This window comes from Eriocheir sinensis, unplaced genomic scaffold, assembly GCF_024679095.1.
Source record: "Eriocheir sinensis breed Jianghai 21 unplaced genomic scaffold, ASM2467909v1 Scaffold84, whole genome shotgun sequence".
Taxonomy (NCBI): Eukaryota; Metazoa; Arthropoda; class Malacostraca; order Decapoda; family Varunidae; genus Eriocheir; species Eriocheir sinensis.
Genome location: NW_026112208.1, coordinates 107,501 through 127,904, shown reverse-complemented (window position 1 = coordinate 127,904; position 20,404 = coordinate 107,501). Strand labels below are relative to the sequence as shown.

Genomic DNA, 20,404 nt, shown 5'->3' with positions numbered 1-20,404 from the left:
TGGGGGAAAGGGAATGTAAGAATAGGATGAGGGAAAGAAATGAAGAAATAAGAGGAAAATTAGAAGAAGGAAGGAGGAAGAGGAGGAGGACAATGAAGATACTTTTGACAGAATAGGTATATATATATATATATATATATATATATATATATATATATATATATATATATATATATATATATATATATATATATATATATATATATATATATATATATATATATATATATATATATATAAAGACAGTAAACACTGACGGACGACATTCCTATAAGGTGGCGTGATCTATCTGTCGTGGGTTTTCCATTGACAATTGTATGCCTAATTGTGGTGATATTAAATTATAATAATAATAATAATAATAATAATAATAATAATAATAATAATAATAATAATAATAATAATAATAATAATAATAATAATAATAATAATAATAATAATAATAATAATAATAATACATTGATATCCTACTATAATAATATATATATATATATATATATATATATATATATATATATATATATATATATATATATATATATATATATATATATATATATATATATATATATATATATATATATATATATATATATATATATATATATATATATATATATATATATATATATATATATATATATATATATATATACTGAATAGGTAGATAGTTATGGTAAATATACAAACAGATGATAAAATGATTAGCAAGACAGACAGTGAATAAAAAATAAAGCGGTGAAAGAGATAAGAAGCAAAAGGGAACGTAAGATGCGAAAGCAATGATATTTTGAAAAATTAGCGTTTGGAAGTGTAGAGGAAGGACAAGACAAGGAATGTAGAGGACGAAGGAAAGGAAGGAAAAGGAGGTATGGTAGAGAGCTGAGATAGGAGATATAATAACAATAGAAATAGGAGGAACTGTCTGTCGATGAAGGAGGAAGAGGAGGAGGAGGGGCAGAAGGACTAGAAGGAGAGGTGGAGAAGGGGGAGAAGGAGAAGGAGGCTATGGAGGTAACGTCCCAGGTTGTGTAAAGTGATAAATTTAGAGAAGTGAGGAGTGTCCCAATATAATCGGGCACTATTCATCCAGGCATACTCTCTGGAATAACACTCACACTCTCTCTCTCTCTCTCTCTCTCTCTCTCTCTCTCTCTCTCTCTCTCTCTCTCTCTCTCTCTCTCTCTCTCTCTCTCTCTCTCTCTCTCTCTCTCTCTCTCTCTCTCTCTCTCTCTCTCTCTCTCTCTCTCTCTCTCGAGAGAGAGAGAGAGAGAGAGAGAGATAGTTAATATATTAAAAATATGGTTGAAAGTAAAAGGAAACGATTCCAATTAAAGACAAAATAAAGTTAACGAGCATATAGACAGCAATAAATAGATATATAGATGCAAATATAATAAAACAAAAAACAAAAAAGTAATCCATACCGCACAACTTTAACAAAAGGGAGGGGAGGGGAACTGAAATTGACGGAAGACTGGAGTAAAAAATGGAGGATAAAACGAATATATATATCTCTCTCTATCTATCTATCTATCTATCTATCGATCTATCTATCTATCTATCTATCTATATCTATCTATCTATATATATCTATCTATATCTATCTATCTATCTATCAATCTATCTATCTATCTATCTATCTATCTATCTATCTATATATATATATATATATATATATATATATATATATATATATATATATATATATATATATATATATGTGTGTGTGTGTGTGTGTGTGTGTGTGTGTGTGTGTGTGTGTGTGTGTGTGTGTGTGTGTGTGTGTGTGTGTGTGTGTGTGTGTGTGTGTGTGTGTGTGTGTGTGTGAGAGAGAGAGAGAGAGAGAGAGAGAGAGCAAGTAAATAAACGTAATGTGACAAACATATGCCGACTAAAAGACAGACACGCCAACAAACGGACCCACACGCAGTCAGGAGACAGACCGATCGCCCAACAAACAAATGGAGATAAACAACGGAGCCTGACAGACAGACGGGCGGGCGGGTAGAATGAAAGCTCGCCACACAGAGACACAGTGAGACAGAGCAACAAATGAGTGTGACTAATGGGATCTGCTGCGTCTCATTACTGATTGTTAATAGCCTCAGAGCGACTGTTTGAATCAGCGCGCCGCCGGGGTTCCACAGCAGGCCGAGGCTCCCCGACGCGGCCTTCCCCTGACAATAATGATTTCCCCGATCCTCACCTCCATTGGGAAAAAACCTGTGTGGAAATATTGTTACGTGTCAATTTTTCCAGTGATATGTTATGATATTAATTTTACTTCACTTTGATTTTTGTGCTCTTTGGTTTTAGAGCATGATATGTCAGATTTGTATGTGTGTGTATATATGAAGTTAATTTAGGTATTTGGTTGGGAACGAAATAAATAAGGTAGTAGAATTTGAATTCGCTTGTACATCTTGGTCTTATTAAAGTAGAAAAAGGCATGAACCGGGAAGACATTTTTATTTTTTTCTCATGCATTTTCCTTCATTGCTCTTTTCCGGCCAGGCCAGGCATTCAACACAACACCATGAATTAGAAAAAAAAACATCAAAGACATCACAGCTTATGTTTTCTTCCTTTTTTCACCTGTCGTCTCTCTTCGATACCTCCTGCTTCATGTTTTCCCTTACCAGCCTCGCTTCACTTCCATATTTTCCTCTTTAACTGCTTCCACGCCAAACTCATATGTATATACCTGCTTTCGTATATTCATCTCCCTTCTAATGTTTTCTCCCTCAACTCCTATTTACTTTTACTTCATCACCCTTACCGTAACCTTCCTTCTCCTCCCACAGCTTTGATTCCCTTCCATATTTTCCTCTTTAACTGCTTCCACATCAAACTCATATATATATATCTGCTTTCGTATACTCATCTCCCTTCTAATGTTTTCTCCCTCAACTTCTATTTACTTTTCCTTCATCACCCTTACCGTAACCTTCCTTCCTTCCACAGCTTTGATTCACTTCCATATTTTCCTTTTTAACTGCTTCCACACCAAACTCTCTTGTACCTGGTTTCGTATATTTATTTCATCCATAATGTTTTCCCCCTCAAGTCTTATTTACATTCCCTTCATTACCCTTACCGTAACCTCCCCCCTCCCTTTCTGCTTCCCTTCCCTACCTGCCCCTTCCTCCCCCCCCCCCCTCGTGTTCCTCCCCGCCCACCTTCGTCCCAGTCGGAGCACTCCATTCATTTTTCTCTTTCATATTACGAAAACTTTTTTTAGGAGTTTCTGTTTAATTTACGAACCACAAGATTAGATTTTTAGGAACGAGACGTAAACACATTTTTAAGGCATCTGTGTTTATACATTCCTCTCTGAATACGGTTGTGCATTTGCTTGCTCATATAATGCTGTTAGGTCATGATATCAATGGTTATATATATTTTTCTGAGCTGGTAACTGTCAGAATATGTATTGGTTTATCTCGTCAGAGTTATTAATCTCCTCTATGCTTCTGTTCAGCTGTCGGTTGCAATTTATTGATACAACTATTAACAAACCATATCGGAAAGTATTTGGACATTTTTCATACTCTGACACTAAAAGACTTACCGTTGAGTTAATTAATATTTGAACGGGTTAGGGAAGGGTGACACAGAGGAAGAAATTACCCGAGATCAAACAACTGATTCATCGAGAGTGGATTAAAATTTCTGTGTTGAGAGTTTAAACATCAAAGGGAGAAAAGGGGTGGTTGGAGAAGGGGGTCTCTCTCTCTCTCTCTCTCTCTCTCTCTCTCTCTCTCTCTCTCTCTCTCTCTCTCTCTCTCTCTCTCTCTCTCTCTCTCTCTCTCTCTCTCTCTCTCTCTCTCTCTCTCTCTCTCTCTCTTTTATTTAAACTGACGAATCTATAGTACACAACATATTTGTATTTTTGCGAAACGACTTTATGCGATCGTTCGAGTAGCATATGTTTCACTGTGCACTTTTCAGGGCTTAAAATGTCACTTTTTTCTTGTGCATTATTTCAAAAGCCCTTTACACTTGTTCACTGTGTATTTAGCATCACTAGTGGTGTGGGGCATGTTCTTCGCCACCTGTGAGCAGCCACTTTTACCTGCTGGGTGGACATTTTCCTCACTGTTGGCCCTGTTGCAGTGAATGTGTTCCACAGGCGGGACACCCTGGAGGTGAAGGTCCGCTGGTGCTGGCTGGCGCGTGACCTCCGCACCCCGACCTGCTCGTGGCTGGAGAGTACCGTTCTCGTATCTCTCACAGCCTCTCGCGGGGGGAGCCTCAGTCTCGCCAGGTGTGGTACTCCTTGTACCTGGGCCTTGTGGAACGCCACCAGCGCAGCGACGTCCCGGCGGTGCTCCAGAGTGTCTAGGTGTATAATATCCTGAGGGGGCGGCAAGGGGTTGTTCTCTTGTAACGGTCGCTGCACCCGTCGCTCCACCTTGTCCAGTCTCTGCAGGTGTGTGGCAGCGCTGGACATCCAGGTCAGAGCCCCGTAGTCCAGGTAGGATCTTACCTGGGCCTTGTAGAGGAGCATAATTCCTCGCTTGTCGAGGAAATTAGGGTCAAAGGAGCTGCCTCGTACAGGCCTACCGGCCTCTTGCAGACGCCTGCGTTCTTATGTTCTTATGTTCTTAAATTAGCCACTCTCTCTCTCTCTCTCTCTCTCTCTCTCTCTCTCTCTCTCTCTCTCTCTCTCTCTCTCTCTCTCTCTCTCTCTCTCTCTCTCTCTCTCTCTCTCTCTCTCTCTCTCTCTCTCTCCTTGAAATAAATAGCTCCAGGAAAAGTAATCAATTAAATGTAAGAAAACAAAGATCACCAAGACGCAGAGAGAGAGAGAGAGGCTGAAACAAAGAAAAAAAAGTGTGTGTGTGTGTACCAGAAGTTAGACCCCAACAAGACACTGACAAATTTCCCCTCCATGTCTACGTACTGTTCGCCGCTGACCTTACCGCACGCCAATCTAATTCGTATAAATATAAACGCCTGTGGCTGACGCTAAAATGCAAAGTGATTTAAACGCGTGACAGCCTTGACAAATTTACGAGTTCAAAGAGGAATCGATAGGAAAACAGAGAAGCAGGCAAGCAGGCAGGTGGGCAAGGTGGGGCAGGGTGACAGGTTGGCATATAGGTAGGAAGGTAGGTTGGCAGGCGGTCAGGTAAGCAGGTTGGACTGAAGGTGGTAAGTTAGGTACGCAGGGAGACAGGTAAATAAAGTAAGCAAACAGTTGGATAGTTTTAGAAAAACAGTCACTATTCAATACGATAATGTAAACATATGAAGACGTAGAAGAAGAAGTATAAGAAGTAGGAGAAGAAGAAGAAGAAGAAGAAGAAGAAGAAGAAGAAGAAGAAGAAGAAGAACCGAAGAAAAACGAAGACAGAAGAAAGAAGAAAAAGAAGAAAAAGAAGAAAAGAAGAAAAAGAAACAGAAAAGAAACAGAAAAAAAGGAAAATGAAAGAGAAAGAGAAAGAAAAAAAGAAAAAGAAGGATAATGATGATAATAATAATAATAATAATAATAATAATAATAATAATAATAATAATAATAATAATAATAAGAAGAAGAAGAAGAAGAAATAGAAGAAGAAATAGAAGAAGAAGAAAAAGAAGAAAAAGAAGAAAAAATGAGAGTAAGAAAGCAGAGAGAAAGAAAACAAATTTAGCATATACCTCAGGGATACCAAACGGAATCTGAATTTACGTTTTCTTGGACAAGTAAAGATGAAAACGACGAGCAGACCCGAACGTGAATCCGAGGTGAGGCCACTGAAGACATCCTCGACGGCCCTCGCCAAGGCAAACACACTCGCGGGCGGACCGTAATACATCTCATGAATAGCAGTACGAGGGGCTTTTATTCCTGCAGGAGGGAGTCGCTCTGACGAGGTAGCTGATCACTTATTCACTCATGCTGTTAGTGAAGCCAGCCGAGAAAAGGATGGGGACGGAGGCAAGGAGGGAGGGAAGAGAAGGGAGGAATACTGGGGGAGGATAGAGAAGGGAGGATACTAGGGGAGGATAGAGAAGGGAGGAATACTAGGGGAGGATAGAGAAGGGAGGAATACTAGGGGAGGATAGAGAAGGGAAGAATACCAGGGGAGGATATAGAAGGGAGGAATATTAGGGGAGGAATACTAGTGGAGGATAGAGAAGGGAGGAATACTAGGGGAGGATAGAGAAGGGAGGAATACTAGGGGAAGATAGAGAAGGGAGGAATACTAGGAAAGGATAGAGAAGGGAGGAATACTAGGGGAGAATAGAGAAGGGAGGAATACTAGGGGAAGGAAGAGAAGGGAGGAATACTAGGGGAGGGAAGAGAAGGGAGGAATACTAGGGGAGGATAGAGAAGGGAGGAATACTAGGGGAGGATAGAGAAGGGAGGAATACTAGGGGAGGATAGAGAAGGGAGGAATACTAGGGGAGGATAGAGAAGGGAGGAATACTAGGGGAGGATAGAGAAGGGAGGAATACTAGGGGAGGATAGAGAAGGGAGGAATACTAGGGGAAGATAGAGAAGGGAGGAATACTAGGAAAGGATAGAGAAGGGAGGAATACTAGGGGAAGATAGAGAAGGGAGGAATACTAGGAAAGGATAGAGAAGGGAGGAATACTAGGGGAGGATAGAGAAGGGAGGAATACTTGGGGGAGATAGAAAAGTTGAAACTCGAACTGGACAGAGAGAAGGATAGAAAAAAAAAGGTTGTTTGGAAGGTAAAGTTATGAGAGCTGATACAAGAGGAGATAGAAAAATATACATAAGTGAAAGATTATTTACTAGGAAGATACGATGATGCTAATGGAGAAGGAGATAAAAAAAAAATGTGGTTTTAGTAATCTGAACCGCGGAAAAAGAAGTAGATAAAAATCGAATAAAAGATGAAATTTTTGAGGATGCGCGGGCGGGTAAAATAGAAAGTAAAAGAGGATGGAAGAAAAATATTGTAAGAATGTTGAAGAACGAACCGAAAAGATGGAAACATGTAGAAATTGTTGGTTTGATGTGAAGGTGGTGGAATGAAGAGATGGAAGGAAGGGTCACGCAGAAATATGTTTAGGAATTTCTTTAGAGAAGTGACGGAATGGGAAAGGAAATAGAGAGAAAGAATTTTAAGAGATGAAAAGGAGGTGGTGGGAGCGAGTAATAAGATAAGACTGGGAAAGGAACAGCTCATATGAAGAGAAGAAAGGAAGGCAACGATGAATGACATAACTGGACCAGGAGAAAGTGCAGCACGGCAAGCGGAAAAGAGAGAAAGCACGAGATGGAAAGAATGAAAGGATTAAGAGATTCCGAAACAAAACATTAAAAGATAAGCTCCAAGGAAGGTAATATAGAAATGCGTGAATTATTCTTATTATGTGTGTGTGTGTGTGTGTGTGTGTGTGTGTGTGTGTGTGTGTGTGTGTGTGTGTGTGTGTGTGTGTGTACGTGCGCGCATGCACAAGCTTAGCGTTGTTTCTCTCTCTCTCCATTTGTTTGTATGAGAAAATCTGTTGTTCCGTTGTTTCTTTTTGTTTCGAGTTCAGAAAGTTTATTCAGAGTTTCATTTCAGTTAGAGAGAGAGAGAGAGAGAGAGAGAGAGAGAGAGAGAGAGAGAGAGAGAGAGAGAGAGAGAGAGAGAGAGAGAGAGAGAGAGAGAGAGAGAGAGAGAGAGAGAACATGGAAACAGACAGAGAGAGAGGAAAGAAGCCAAATTACACTCAAAACATGAAACAAAAAAGAAAGCACAAAACTATATAATAAAAAGATGCAAAGACAACACTGCAGCGCGCTCTCCCACTCAGAGGCAAGATTAAAACCTCATCTTTACTTGGTCTTGGAGAAAAAATAAAACCAAACCAAACAGGAACAAGCACACAGGAAAAAAAAGACTAGAACACACAAAAAGGAGATTGGACGAAATTAAACCCGAATGAGAAGATACCAAGAAACGGAGAGGAGAAACGGAGAAAAGAGAAAATATTACTAAAGTGAAGCGAGTGAAGAAGAGGAGAAAACGGAAAGGAACGAAAAGAGGATAGGAAAGGAGGAAGAGGAGGGGGGGGGGGGGGGAGGAGGGTACGTGAAGAGCAGCCACTCACCGATGTAAGAGGGCGAAGGAGCCGAGCCGATCCTGTAGACGACACGCGTTGAAGGGGGAATGAAGTGGAGGAAGTGGACGAGGAGTGGAAGCAAACAGCGAGGAAGGGAGAGGAGGAGGAGGAGGAGGAGGGAGGAGTAGGAGGAGTAGGAGCAGGCAGTGATAGAGGAGGAGGAGGAGGAGGAGGAGGAGGAGAAAAATGAAGTGCAGAGGGAGGAGGGGGAGGAAGAGAAAGGGAAACGAAGAGAGTGACAATGAGTAAAATGCCTTCTCTTGGAATCTACTCTTCTTGCAGCTGAAAGGATGAAGAGGAAGAGAAGGAGTAAAGCAAATAGGAAAGGAAAGACAAGGATAGAAATGAGAGGAGAGCAAGGGAGGGGAGCACGTTCTTCCTTCTTCCCCTTTCTTCCTTTCTTCCTTCTTCCGCAGCAGCTCCTCAGGTTGGGAAAGAGCGAGTGGCCTTCCTTCCCTTCCCTCGCGTCTGGGGAAACAAAGCGACGTAAAAATGGGACCAGTATTTGCGTGCGGTGATGTCAGTGTTTCGCGAGGCGGCGGGAAACAAGGATTAAATGGCGTTGAGAGAGAGATTTTTTTTCTTGGAACAAAGGAGGTGAAGGATTGGAATACACACACACACACACACACACACACACACACACACACACACACACACACACACACACACACACACACACACCTTCCTAGAACATGTACCATCCCTATCCTCTTATTCACGTAAAACACGATCGAGCAACACTTGCATCCTTTCCATTTCACCAGCCAACCAAAGAACTCACAACACGCCTCATCTCTCAACACACCCATTTGCAGAATCTACTAAACAATAACTATTTGATAACAGGTAGTATAACTCTTTTTAACTTTCTCTTTGCAGTAGGTGTGGACAGCCTTCAAATGTCTGTATACATAAACACACCTCTTCATGATTAATAATATTCGTACCTCTCGTCAGTAAACTACATTATATCTGAGCCATGTAGAAAAATCCACCGCATCCCACAATTCTAGATATTTATAAACAGCTTTAGTGTTTTGAATATTTATATGAGATTCTTCTTTGCAACTTGTCCTCCGTGTCCTAACCGTGTCTAACTATTGCATCACTTTCCAAACGATTTTCAAACCACAGCATTTGTAAAGTCGTATAAAGCTAACAGTTTTTTTCCGCCGCCTCCATAACCATACCTGGCCCTCGCCACGCTTTCGAAAAACCATTTCCAAAGCTGCACGCCGGCCTCAAAGCACTCACAACCTACTCAGAGTCTTTCCTCCGCACCCCACGACCATACCCGACCATTCTCACGTTTACCATAAAGATCCCAAACCACTGATACTCTTCCACACCATTTCCACAGTACCCTCCTCCTCCTTCCCTTCCTACTCGTGCTCCTCTTCCTCGTAGACCTCCTTCTCTTCCTCCTCTCACTTTTCTTTTCCCTTTTCCTCATCGTCCTCCTTGCCCTCCGCTTTTTCCTCCTCCTTTTCTTGGTCCCAGCCTCGTTCCCGCCACTCACCAGACACTCACGCCCGAAGCACACCCGAACTACCATGCCAGAGAAGGTAAATTGGCTCCTTTGTCGTCCGGTAGGCGCGTCGTTGTACTCCTGCGCGCGGAACAGGACAGAAATCTAATTAGGGAATCGGTGGCGAGGTATATGTTCGTGTTGATGATCTTTTGTCTGTGTTTTGGGTGGAGGGAACGTGTTTTTGTGTTTGCCTTTTTTAAGCTTGATTTGTCTGCCTGTCTCTTTGTGTGTATTGTGTGATTGTGTGTTTGTTGTTAGTGAATATGTGAATATAGTTCGTGTGTGTGTGTGTGTGTGTGTGTGTGTGTGTGTGTGTGTGTGTGTGTGTGTGTGTGTGTGTGTGTGTGTGTAATTGGTATCGTTACCTTTTATGTTTTTTTACTCAATTAAGGTGTTGTCTTTCGTGGGCGTGCTTTTGTTCACTCGTTTGTTTGCTCGGTTTCGTTATCTGTGTTGTGATCCCTCGATGCGATTGTGCAAGTGTTGGTAAATGAAAAAAACAACAACATTATGAAAGAAAATAAGAATCGTGTTTTTTTGTCAACTGTGCTTCCATTATATAACCTAGAATTGTGTAAGTTACCTTTTTATATATGTCAATCCTTTAGCTAATCAGGCTTTTTATAGGGCACGGTCCACATGCAACATCACATAACACAGAGCTAAGTCACATTCATTCACAAAAAAAACTGAGGCGTGAGGTTTTGATGTAACTTGTATTTTATTGCCTGGTTAAGAAAAGCTATACGTTACACTTCAGATATACCCGATTTTCTTTCCGTCGCTGCGTTTTTGTCTTTTCTATCCCTCTCTCTCCTCTCCTCCGTTTTCATGTTCTCTCCATTACGCTCCTCTCCTGCTTTCCTTCACGTCGCCTCTGAGCCTGTCCACTCCTAAGTCCCTCGTTCTGGTGTCGCTACTTTCAATAATCTCCCGCCCTCTGACACTCTCGAGATGGGCCCGCCTTTCCCGCTCTGTCGCTCCTGTGTCTCCTGAGGGAGTCGTCCAGTGTGCCCCTTTCAAATTGGGTCGACGAAGAGAGAGAGAGAGAGAGAGAGAGAGAGAGAGAGAGAGAGAGAGAGAGAGAGAGAGAGACTTTTTTTTATATTTTTTTCACCAACCATTCGAGTTGTTTTTGTTTTGTTTTTCTCTCGGGCCTCTTTGTCAAAAAAAGGTTGTTTTCCTTCCCAAATGGTCGTTGGAAAAGAAGGTGATTTTCCCCTTCAGTGGGTTGTCTTCCGTTTATAGGCGTCGTCTTTTTGCTTTTTTTTACGGCGTTAGGACATTTCTACCAAAAGACCTACATGAACACAACACCAATATCTCTTTGTATAAATGGATGAGTTGTGAAAGAGCAGAATTTCTTTAAAGGAAAACACATAGAATAAAAAAAAAATCAGTAAAGGCTAGTAATATTTCCCCATAAATAGCATCAACAAGAAGCAGGAAAAGACTTATATCTTAGTGAAGAGTTTTTAATCGCATTATGAAGCTTTTAAGCCATTCCATGCAAAACATAAACCTGTCACGCTATAGAAAAATATCCTGTGACAGTGACGGCTTCCAGTTCCATTATTCGCATCATTACAACCGCCATACCCACCACCGCAACCACCACCACCAACAACAACAAAAACAATAACCCTATCACCATCATCACTCCCACCACCTTTACTTCTTCCAAAAACGTCGCGAACGAAACTTAAAACAAGACTACCAACATGTATATTACTACCGCCACATTTGCCACCTTCAACAGCATCACTACAGCATTACACGACCATCAACACTTCAACGACCACCGTTACCGTCAACACCACCACTACCAACAACAACACCGCTATGCAGCAACAATAAAACAACATTACCATAAAAAATAGCAACAACAACAATGTCTTCACCAATCAAAATCACCAAACAATATCAATAAAGTCATAGAGAACATGTAGAACGATGAGGTAAGAACATTAACCACAGTGTGTTTAGTCATTACCACAATGAGCAGAGAAAGATAAGCACAAGCGACTTTAGTCATAATATCGAAAATGGGAATAATAATAATAATAATAATAATAATAATAATAATAATAATAATAATAATAATAATAATAATAATAATAATAATAATAATAATAATAATAATAATAATAATAATAGTAATAATAATAATAATAATAATAATAATAATAATAATAATAGTAATAATAATGGCATGAACATTTCAGCAATCACAGCATCACAAGTACCATGCCCAACATCAACAGAAAATTTGATAATGGTAGCAGCAGTAATATCATAAACAAAGAAAACAACGAAAATGTAAACAATTAGAAGAACAGTAACCACCACCATCACCACCACTACCACCACCACCAACAACAACAACAACATGTTATAGTAGGATATCAATGTATTATTATTATTATTATTATTATTATTATTATTATTATTATTATTATTATTATTATTATTATTATTATTATTATTATTATTATTAGTATTATTAGTATTAGTATTATTAGTATCACCACGAATTAGGCATACAATTGTCAATGGAAAAAACCCACGACAGATAGATCACGCCACCTTATAGGAATGTCATCCGTCAGTGTTTACCGTCTCAGTTTGTATACAAAGCATTTCATCAAGCTTGAAAGTCACCTTGACATACGTGACCAATTGTAACAATTATTTTCCAACCTGTAACTCGTCACTCCTTCACGAGAGTCCGATTGACACACAACGGCAGTCGCTCTCGCTCCGACGCTCCTTGTACATATAGGCTAAGAATATATTCGCCTTAAGGAAGCCGAAGTCTTAATCAACGCCCTTTAAACGCCCCCCGGTACACAGTTATAAACAACAATCGCCACCATGACCACCAACGCCACAAGTACCACCACCACCAGAAACAGAAAAAAATAACAACAACAACAACAACAAGTATTACAACTACAAAAAACAACAATAACAACAACAACAACAAAGGCAACAACAAAAACAATAGTATCAGCAACAAAATATATAGTGTTCGGTAAACCAATTTTGTCTCGAGAAACTAACACTTACTGAAACGCGGAAGGCCCGGGCCGTAGACTTACACACGCACGAAGCCTTTGCCTTGGCTGAAATTTCACGCTTCTTCTCCTCCTATCCGTTTGTTTGCTGCCTTTTCTCTCTCTCTCTCTCTCTCTCTCTCTCTCTCTCTCTCTCTCTCTCTCTCTCTCTCTCTCTCTCTCTCTCTCTCTCTCTCTCTCTCTCTCTCTCTCTCTCTCTCTGTGTGTGTGTGTGTTTTGAACTTTTTCATCTATTTTCTTTTCTTTTATTTTTGTGTCAGTGCTGTATTTCTGTGAGTTTTTTATTTGATTTTTAATCGTTTGTTTCTGTCTAACTCTCTCCATATATAAATCTGTATGGCTATATGTTTTTGCATTTGCCTGTCAGTCATTCTTCAAGCATATTTTTATATTTCATCATCAAACTCTTTTCATTATATTCTCTCTCTCTCTCTCTCTCTCTCTCTCTCTCTCTCTCTCTCCTTGCATTACTCACCGTGTCTCCCTTCCCTAGCTTATCTGTGACGAGCCTGTATCTGAGAGAAATTCCGACTGACACTCGTAAACTTCAGCTCAAGTTCACCTCGATAAAAGGTCTCTCTCTCTCTCTCTCTCTCTCTCTCTCTCTCTCTCTCTCTCTCTCTCTCTCTCTCTCTCTCTCTCTCTCTCTCTCTCTCTCTCTCTCTCTCTCTCTCTCTCTCTCTCTCTCTCTCTCTCTCTCTCTCCTCTTACGTCAACGATTATGGAAACCTTTTTAACTTCTTTGGGAGGAGTTTTGCATCATTATACGAGTTATTTTTAAATTGTTTTTATTTTTTATCATTCGCAAGGTATAACTATATGGATGTCAGTCTTCTGACATTATTCTCGGTATTTTGTACAGCTTATATTTCCAGTAAAATTCGAAGAGAAATTTATATTTTCCTCATCATCGTTTGTAATATTGTGTAAAATATACTGACATTGTTCTTGGGCATTGCATTCAGCTGGTGCAACAATAACTTGCCGAGTAATGAAGCAATTATTGCTTAGGCGTTGCTAACACAAAGCAGCGGCGTATTTTTTACATTTTGCTGCCGCCTGCTTTTTTGGAATAAAAAAAACTTTTACTATGCGGTGTTCCTCATAAAAGTGGTGGAAATTACGTATTCAGTACAGATAATGATGCCAGAGAAAGTATATGGTAAAGGCAAGGAGAAACATTAAGTTCGTAGCGACTGATCATTACATAAATAATATATATATATATATATATATATATATATATATATATATATATATATATATATATATATATATATAGAGAGAGAGATGCTTACATAGAAACATACAAACATATAGATATAAGGAGAAACAGACAGAAAAGACAAAAATACTACTTGCTAGACAATGTCAGTTTAACATAAACATACATATTCGAATGAAACAAACAAACAAACAAAAAAGCTGTATATGTGACAGTGAAGAAATCAAATATCAGTCGTCGATGATGTCAGTAATAGAGCATCAATTGAAGCCCGGAAGGAATAAACACCTAACGGCACGATGTCTATTTTTTTTTTTATATTATGACGATGAAATGCTTGCTTCGTCTTTCCTCGGTCCCTTTGTAATTCGTGCCATGTTTGAATGATTTAATTTACATCTCTACAGTCAATATTGTAATTGCTTTCTTTACTAGTTTTCTTGTACTACCTTCCTTTTTTCAAATTTATTCAAGATATTTTACAACACCTTAGCAATGACGTCTTTTTAAAATTGTGAAGACCTTATATTCTTTGGGGTTTACAGTTTCCCTCCTATTTTGCTTCCTACTGTTTTGATTTGTTGACATTTATTGCAGATTTACGTTTAGGATATATTTTTTTTAATGTATTGCTTCCCCATGCAGTACCAATAGCCCTAGTGTGTCTATTAAATCTTCCTTTGTTTTCTTATATTTGTGTAATCATAATTATTAACTAAACGATGAGATGTTTTATTTGAAGCTTCAAAAATACACAGCAAAGTCATTTATTTCCACTCCATTTCCATAAAAGCTACCAGGAATAATCGAGGAGGCAATCGCCTATCGTTAGCATTTTTTCATTTCCACAAACATTCACTAGAGCTCTTCCCACAAGGTCACTTGCCTTCCACTTGCAACCCCCACAGGCCTCTTCCCCAAAGTTAAATACGTCCTCCTTGCTCCTTCAATTTCTCCTACTTATGCAGCATCAAAGTTCCTCAACAGGGCAGACCTTCCCTCCTTCATCTCCACAATCACGACTTTTCGTTTAGCACAATCAGATTTTTTTACAAGCATAATAAGATTCACCCATTAAGAACAATTGGAGGCACTCATTAGCGCTCTACCAAGTGAGGAAGAAGGAGGAGGAGGAGGAGGAGGAGGAGGAGGAAAAAGGAGCAGTAGGAGGAAGAAGAGGAGGAGGAGCGTTTGCCCAGTACCACAATCAGGCTTCATTAAGAGCGCAAGCCGTGAGCAAATAGGCAGGTTAGTGTTGGGGAAAGCAGGGATTAAGGAGAGCTTAGAGTTTTCACTTGCTCTGGTATTGGGGACGTGGTGGAAGGGAAAGGAAGGGAAGGGGAAGAGAGAGACGGGAATAACCAGGGACGGAATAACGAAAGACAGGAAGGTGGCGCAGGTGGAAAGAAAACGGGAAAGACGAGATAAAAAGAAAATGGGAGAGAGGAAAGCAAAGGGCGAAAAAAAGGGCGAAAGTGAATTCAGGCGAGACTGAACTTGTGAATTTGCTTTGCAGGTGGGATTGACTGGAAAACTGTGTGTGTGTGTGTGTGTGTGTGTGTGTGTGCGTGTGCGTGTGCGTGTGTGTGGCTGTGGAAATATTAGAAAAGGGTTTTAAATTCTTACAAACCCATATTATATTATGTCTTTTTTCCTCGTTATACATTAAACGAACAAAATAAAGCATATCTTCTAAACAATGTATTCCAAACAACACAAAATTAAACAAGATTAGATTAATTAGCGTTAACCTTTACGTCTGAGCTGATCTATTTACAATCCAAATACGGTTAGTTAGCATTTACTCCCAAAAGACTTCTATGTTAATATACACGCTCGTTATCTGTATATTTACGGAGGAGGAGGAGTGAATAGGTAGGCAAAGAGGGGGCTGTAGACTAGGAGCTCCATGCCTTTAATTAAATAGGTCAGAAATATAGTCGAGAGGGCGGCTGAATAGGAAGGTGGAGGGAGGGATGATAAGCTGCCTACCCGGAGATAAAGGCTGTTTAGGAGGCCTGGTTTTTTTTTCAAGGAGAAATAGGTATGAATAGTGGTAGATGAAGAGGTGGCCGAGATCAAAAAGGTTCCAGGTAAAAGAAGTTTGTCAAAGGGAACGGGAACGAAAAAAGAGGATCACGAGGAAGAGGGGGTGGAGGATTAAGAGAAAGAGTAGTAGGAGGAGGAGGAGGAGAAAGAAGGCTGGAGGGGAAAGTGAAATGGAAGGAGGAAAAAATATGTTGATGAAGCGACCGGTTTTAATATTCTTCTGTTGTTTATAGTTGTTGTTATTGTTGCTGTTACTGTTATTGTTAGCTGTGGTATAGTATGAGACAAGAGAGAGAGAGAGAGAGAGAGAGAGAGAGAGAGGTGAGTGAGTGAGTGAGTGAGTGAGTGAGAGTAATTAAAGAGCGTTCTGTTTTAATCGCGTGTTTTAATGATGATGAAATGTTAAGAGGTTTATTTTTTTAGTACTTTTTCACTGAGCAGGATTCATTAGGAAATATTTAGAAGTCTTAAGTGTACGTGTTTAATGTTTGACTTATTACTTTTATTTTTTGTTTCTGTTCGGTGTAGTGTTTGTGGCTGCTGGTAATGATGGTGGCGGTGGTGGTGATTACTGTGTGTGGTGTTTGTGAGCGGATGATGATTGTGGTGGTGAATGCGTCAAAGGTAATGGTGGTGGTGGAGTTGAGGTGAGCGGTGATGATGATGATGATGGTGATGATGATGATGATGGTGCATGTAGTTATTAACGTTGGTTGACAGGGTTTATGTTGATAGTGATGGCGGTTATGAAGGTAGTGGTGGTGGTGGTGGTGGTTGTAGTTGTGGTGTTGAGTTTTGCGCCATTGTGATAGTTTTGGTCGTATATATGATGGTGGTGTTTGTTTTAAAGGCCATAGTGGTGGTATTTTTGGTGGTGGTCTTCGTTGTTTTACAGATGGTAGTAATGGCAATAATGGTGGTGGTGGCCGTGGCAATGGTGGTTGTGGTGTTAGTTATGGTGGTAGTGGTGGTAACATTCTCAACTGAGGTGGTGATCTTTGTTGTTTTGGTGGTGCTGATAGTAACGGTTGGTGATGGTGGATGTGATAATATTTTTTTTTTTACAGCAGAGGAGACAGCACAAGGGCACAAAAAAAGGAAACAACAATAAAAAAAGCCCGCTACTCGCTGCTCCTTTGTTGTGATGGTTGTGGCGCTAGAGACCGTAATTGTGGAGATGATCTTGGTTGTTATGGTGGTGAAGAAGCTTGAGATGGTCATGATGGTGGTGGCGGCAACGCGGAGAGAGGAAAGAGAAATATAATTAATGAAATAATTATATTTTAGAGCGTAAAAATAGCGAAGCCCGTGCGTGTTTTATTCATATATTTATCACTCTAATTGGTGTTTGTTAAGGAATGGTAATGAAGAGAAGGGGGAGGAGATTACAAAGATTAGGAAGAGGAGAAGAATTGGAGGGGCGAGGGAGGAGGGAGAGATTAAAAGACTAGATGGAGGAAAAGAGGAAGTAAGGGGATCACGGGGATTAGGAAGAGTACGAGGACAAGGAGAATAAGGAGAAGAAAAGGAAGAAAAAGTAAGGGATTGAGGAGGATGAGGCGGTGACGGAGTAGGAAAAGGAGGGAAACAGAATAGGAAGAGGAAGTGTAATAGAAGGAGACGGAGGTGAAATAGGATGACGTAGAAGAGGTGGAATAGGAGGAGGAGGAGGAGGAGGAGGAGGAGGAGGGCATAAGCAGGAAGTGTTAGCAGAATCAAAACAAGAAAATAGTATAAAACTGAGACACTCCTTTAACTATCTCTCTCTCTCTCTCTCTCTCTCTCTCTCTCTCTCTCTCTCTCTCTCTCTCTGTATTAATTTTATTCCATTTTAATATTACTTTTTAATATATTCACGTTTCCATTTTCTTTTCGCCATTTTTTTTCCTTCCCAGTATTTTCTTTCATTTACCACTTTTTCTTTTGTGTTTTATTTACTTCTTTTTTTATTGGCGCTACGGTTTATGCATTTTTTTTTGTATTCTTCTTTATATATATTTATTGTAGCATGTTAATTTCCACTCCCCTCACTACTCCGATGTACAATTCCATTTCCATGTTGCTTTTCCTGTTTTTCCGTTTCGCTTTCATAACTATTAATTTTGCTTACTCGCCTAACTTTTTATTTTTGCTTTATCAGTTTTATTTTTCCGTTTTTCGTTTTTCCTTACTTCTAAATTAATAACTTCCTCAGTACTTCCTCATATGTCTTCTCTCATACTGCTACTCTTTTTCCCTCTTTCCTCCTCTTTTAATACCCCTTTCCACCTCCTCATTCTCCTTTCCCTCTCTTTTTTCATATTTTCCATCCCATCACTACCAGTACCACCATCACCACCACCACCATCTCTAACCCCAGTACCCCCCACCCCACCAAGGCCATTACGCTATACATGGCCACTATCGACATTTTCCCTCAATAGTTTCGCAAGTTGTGCCGTTAAGCGTTCATCCCACACTGCCACTACGACCTGCCTACCTGATTCTCCTTTTCTGATAACCAAAGAGCAGGATCGGACTCGCTGTAATGGGTTTGAGTTGCGTAAATTCGGATTCGGTAAGGACGTAAGCCATAATCGGTTCTCAAAATGAGGTTGTGGACGGTTGGGGAGGATTTAACGGTTATATAGTGGGGATAGGTACGAGATAAAGTTGTGGGTGATGGTACTGCACGGTGAGGAATATTGATGGTGGTTTTGGTGTTTATAGATTCCCCTTTTATAAGTTTTCTCGCCTCTTGCAGACTCGATGCTTTTGTGCTCTATCTCTTTCTCTATCTATCTGTCTCTATCTGCCTATCTATCTAACTCACCTTTTCTCTGTCTCAAATATTGGTCAGTTCTTTCCTACCTTCCACATTTACTTTATATAGTGTTCACGCTATAGCAATTTCTTTTTACTATCAATTTGGTTTCCTCAATGTTCAGTATTATTGCATGTCCTCGTCCTCCTCCACTCCGTGCTCCTCGTCCTCCTCCTCTCCGTGCTCCTCGTTCTCCTCGTCATTCTGGTCTTTCTCTTCGCACTTGACCAGTGGCAGGTTAATTGGGCTGAGAGTTGCCAGGTGGCCGCGATGAAGAGGATGTTGCAATACACACACACACACACACACACACACACACACACACACACACACACAAACACAAACACACACACGCACACGCACGCACGCACGCACACACACACACACACACACACACACACACACACACACACACACACACACAGACACACACGCAAGAAGACATGACAAGCGGCGTGGCGTGAGAAGGCAGGGGCATTGCATTGCAGGGAACGTGAAACTATTGATGAGTGAATATTTTTGTTCTTGCGCGAGTAATTTGAATGTATTTGATGTAAAGGCTATGAATATTTACTCGACACCTTTACAGCACGATTCACTACGCCACAGCAGACGAGAGATTCTGAATAAACGCTTGAGTTACATTGCATGGCTGCCCTGTGCTGTCTTTTTGCTGGGATTCGTTTACTAATGATGAAGTGAAACGTTTTATTTTATTTAGTTTAACATCGGTGTGAAGCAAATATCATCACGGCAAGTATTAAATTGCGTCTGTAGCAGTGATTGTTGCGTTTTTGTTTGTTATAGGGAATAACAAGGAAGGATATCAAATTGATATTTATATAACCTGTATTGGAATGTCTGATGCGATTCTTTCCTTTGTATTGGTTATTGTTGGTTGTAAATATTCGTATAATTATGTTTTCTATATTTATGATAGATTTGTGCTGTAGTAAAGGGCAGGAAGTTGTAATTTATTGAGGTGTGAGGAATGAGAAGCTGATTATGTTGAAATATAAACCTTGTCGATAAAGAAGACCGTGAATTCTCAAATTTGTCGAGTGTGTATTTATGCGTTTGCTGTTTCAATTTATGTTTCTCTTATTTCAATATTTGATGAACAGTTTCGCTGCCGTCCTTTCAGTCTGTGTATACATTTATAGTTGTATCTTCGTTTGTCTCTGTACTGAGCTGTCCCCTGTACCTGTTTAATATAATACCTCTCTCTATTTATCAATTTATTCATCTCTCTCTATATATCTTTATCAGTCTGTCTATTGGTCAGTATATCAGTCTATATATGTCCGCATCTGTGTGTCCATCAGTATATAGCTGCCGTTTTATCTATATTTCCTCTCTGCCATTAAACGTCTTTCTTTTTACACACTTATATTTTCTTTCCAAGCTACTGGGTCGGCACATTAATATTGGTAATAGCAGAGGGAGAAAAAAGTAATTTATCCTGTCGTACTTCATTGCTTCTGTCACGCCCACCTCTCCTTCCCTTCCTCTCCATTCCCTTCCCTTCCTTCTCTTTCCCTTCCCTTCCCTCCCCTTCCGTTCCGTTCCCTTCCCTCCCCTTTCCTTCCTTTCCTTTCCCCTCTCTTCCCTCCTCTTTCCTTCCATTCTCTTTCCTTCAT

General features: G+C 40.0%; 1 long non-coding RNA gene across 1 annotated transcript in view; it reads right to left on the bottom strand.

The window, feature by feature from the left end:
• The window catches only part of LOC126994642 (uncharacterized), a 137,353-nt gene that overhangs the window by 34,586 nt on the left and 82,363 nt on the right, over positions 1 to 20,404 (bottom strand). The window contains exon 3 of the long non-coding RNA XR_007749365.1: positions 8,065 to 8,544. This is a non-coding gene — a long non-coding RNA (uncharacterized LOC126994642). The remainder of the gene's footprint in view (positions 1 to 8,064; positions 8,545 to 20,404) is intronic.